The sequence below is a fragment of the Globicephala melas genome, chromosome 17 (assembly GCF_963455315.2).
Source record: "Globicephala melas chromosome 17, mGloMel1.2, whole genome shotgun sequence".
Classification (NCBI taxonomy): domain Eukaryota; kingdom Metazoa; phylum Chordata; class Mammalia; order Artiodactyla; family Delphinidae; genus Globicephala; species Globicephala melas.
Window position 1 is genome coordinate 21656532 of NC_083330.1, and position 3397 is coordinate 21659928.

The following is a 3397-nucleotide window of genomic DNA, read 5'->3' on the forward strand; positions in this document are numbered from 1 at the left end:
TTTTCTGACCAATGTTATATCTAATAACTTAATGGATTATATGTACATGGATTCTGAAAAGTCAGCAGCACACTTCATTGGTCAATTTCTATGATAAGGGGAATGTAATCTGAGTGTAGAAAAACAGTATACTTACATCTTAAAATTCCACCCCTACAGAATCTACTCACTATTGAAAAATGGTAAAAATAGCTTTCTGTGTCTCAGTGACCAGTTAACATTTTCAAGAGTAGAATTTATCTTCCTATGATGCTCAAATACACAGGAAAAATGCATATCTAGGACAATGGATAAACTCTATATGACATGTGAAAATAATTATTCAAATGGAAAAAGTATAAGATCTACAAGGAACAGTTTTATATGCATTAGTGTGGATATATACATAAAGAGGCTCTAAGAAACATAAAAATCACTTCCAGGAAGTAATTTTAGGTAGAAGAGAATTAACATGGATGAGCAAGAAAAGAGAGTTAGTTTTAAAATAGTTTCATTTACTTTTTGTTTGTTTGTTTATTTATTTGTTTTATTTATTTGGTCTTTGGAATATAAGGAAACAGTGGCTTTCAGATCAGTATCCCAGTGGAACAAAGGGACAGAGATCTATACTGGAGCCTAGGCATTGTTTGACTATCTTGTAATAATACTGGTGAAATACAGCCAAATCATTTGAACTATAAGCATCCTCTCTGACAATATTCTTAAGACATCAACATTATATATTAAAGAAAGTAAAGAGAGAATACTATTTTCTTTAGAGAGAAAATACAGATTCTGGATCAAATCAATAATGTCAGCAAACCTCATGGGTATAAAACATTCTGCTGCCTATCATTTAGAACATGCCTCTAGAAGAGGGAAACTGGGTGATAATTTCCCCAGATTTTATATTTAATTCAAATATTTTAGATAAGAGGCATCTCTAGTAAAACATTGTATTATTGATTCTTTCCAATATGATAGCTCAGAGGAGTTCCTCTTTCCTTCTCAGATACATATGGGGAAATGGAGGTGGGTGTGGGTCAGAGGAACTATCTAAATAGAGCATAGTAATCAACAGTTTGTTTTTTAAAAATAGAAATTTCTATTTAAATTATTTCCAGAGACAGAAACACACAGAGACAATTCCATGTGACAACAGTGGAAGAGACCAGAGTGATGCAGCTGCAAATCAAAAAACTGCCAACACCAGTGATTGACGGCCACTACCAGAATCTGGTTAAGACAAAGAAGGATCCTCCCCTTGAGGCGTCAGAAAGAACATGGCCCTCTCAACACTTTGAGTTTGAACTTCTGGCCTCTAGAGCTGTGATAAAATAAATTTCTGTTCTTTTAAGCTAACAATTTTGTGGTATCTTGTTATGGTAGCCCTAGAGATGACTGTATTTGATTCCTGAGCTGGCAACTGTATTTTGACTATGTAATGACTATTCCAAGATGATCAACAGACACAAAGATAAAGGCAAAACTGAGACTAAGCCCAGTTCTTTTTATTCCCAGAATAATAAATGATTTTTTAATTAATTTAGATCCCTTTGTCTAACCCCTCTGCTTTTCAAAAGAGTATGTGGGACCAATCAAGTATTAATATGTTATACTTTCACTTTAATTCATCTCAAATTATTTCTAATTCCCCTTATGAGTTCTTACTTGACCCATGAATTATTTAGGAATATATTGTTTAATGTCCATTTGTGATTTTCAACAAATTTCTTTCTGTTAACGATTTCTTATTGCATTCTGTTTTCATCTGAGAGCACTTTTTGTATTGTTTATATCCTTTAAAATGTACTGAAATTTGTTTTATGGCCTAGCATATAGTATATCCATGTGCATTTTAAAACAATGTATATTCTGATGCTGTTGGGTGGAATGTTTTATAGATGGTTGTTACGTCTACTTGATTGATAGTGTTGTTCTAGGTTTTTATTTTCTTGTTGATTTTCTGTCTGTTCTGCTATTGAAAAAAGGGTATTAAAGTATCCAACTATTATCGTAGAACTGTGTTTCTCTTTTCCGTTGTGTCGATTTCACTTCATTATATTTTGAGGTTCTGTTGTTAGGTGCATATAAGTTTATAATTATTATACATTCTAGATGGAATAATCATTTTATCATTTTAAAATGTTTGTCTCTAGTAAAAATTTTCATCTTAAAATATTTTTTTTTCTGATATTTTCTTAGCCACTCCAGTTTTGTTGTTTTGTTTTGTTTTTTTTGTTACTGTTATGGTATATCTATTCCAACCCTTTTACACTTCACCTATATATTTTCTTGACTCTAAAGTGGGTCACTTGTAGGCAGCATATGTTTGGATCATGTTTTTCATTTTTTTATCCAGTCTGAAATTTCTGTCTTTAGATGGAATGTTTAACCTTTTTATATTAAATGTAATTAATATTTAATTTTGTAATTTTTATATTAAATGTAATTCATGTAGGATTTATGTCCAACATTTGTGATTTATTTTCCAAGAGTCACATTTTTTTTCCTAATTCCTCTTCCTCTATTACTGACTCATTTGTTGTTGTTGTTGTTGTTAAAAAGATATTTTTTAGTGTACAATTTCAATCCCCTATCTTTTACTATATTTTTGAATTATATTCTTAATCCTTGCTCTAAGGATTACAAATAACATCTTAAGTATAAGCATCTAGTTTTGATTAATACCAACTTAATTTCAATAGTATAAAAAACTTTTCTCCTCCTTTACATTGCCCTCCTTTGTGCTGTTACTGATATAAAAACTCCATCTTTAGACATTATATGCCTATAAACAGTTATAATTATTACTTTATGTTGGTGCCTTTTAAATCAGATAGAAAAAAAAGTTAGAATAAAATACATTCATATTATTTTTTATATTTACCTCTGCAGTTACCTTTCTTGATGTTCTTTATTTCTTCATATGGATTTAAGTTACTGACTTATGCTTTTAATTTTGTCTGAAGGGCTCACTTTAATAGTTCTTGTAGCACAAGTCTGCTAGGAAAAAATTCTCTTAAGTTTTTAATAAAAGTATTGAAATTTTCATGTCATCCTTCTGCAATGGCCATGGTAATCTCTGCATCATTCCAACTTTAGTAGATATGTTGCCAAAGTGAGCATTTAGTATGTACTCTTATATGGTACAAAATTTAAAGTGTTAAAGATTATGAAGTTATAGACACAGGTTTACTTGTTTTGAGACCATTTCAAGAGCATATTTGGGCAATGCTAATATTGGCATTTCAAATTCAGTGCTACCATGTAGCAAGATAAAATAGATGAACCTCAAGTCATGATATTTTTTTCCTGATAACATAAGGTTAAGGTTAATTATCAGTTGTCACATTTTTCCAGTATTTTTTAGTTAGCTTTTAACTTAGCATAAGTGAAATGAAAGGATGGTAAGTTT

At 30.6% G+C, this 3397-nt stretch overlaps 1 non-coding gene across 1 annotated transcript; it reads right to left on the reverse strand.

Annotated features, from left to right (window-relative positions):
• Positions 1-3003: 3003 nt before the first annotated feature.
• Positions 3004-3108, reverse strand: LOC115849702 (U6 spliceosomal RNA). The gene has a single exon (XR_004038119.1). It is a non-coding gene; the product is annotated as a U6 spliceosomal RNA (small nuclear RNA).
• Between the last annotated feature and the right edge of the window lie 289 nt (positions 3109-3397).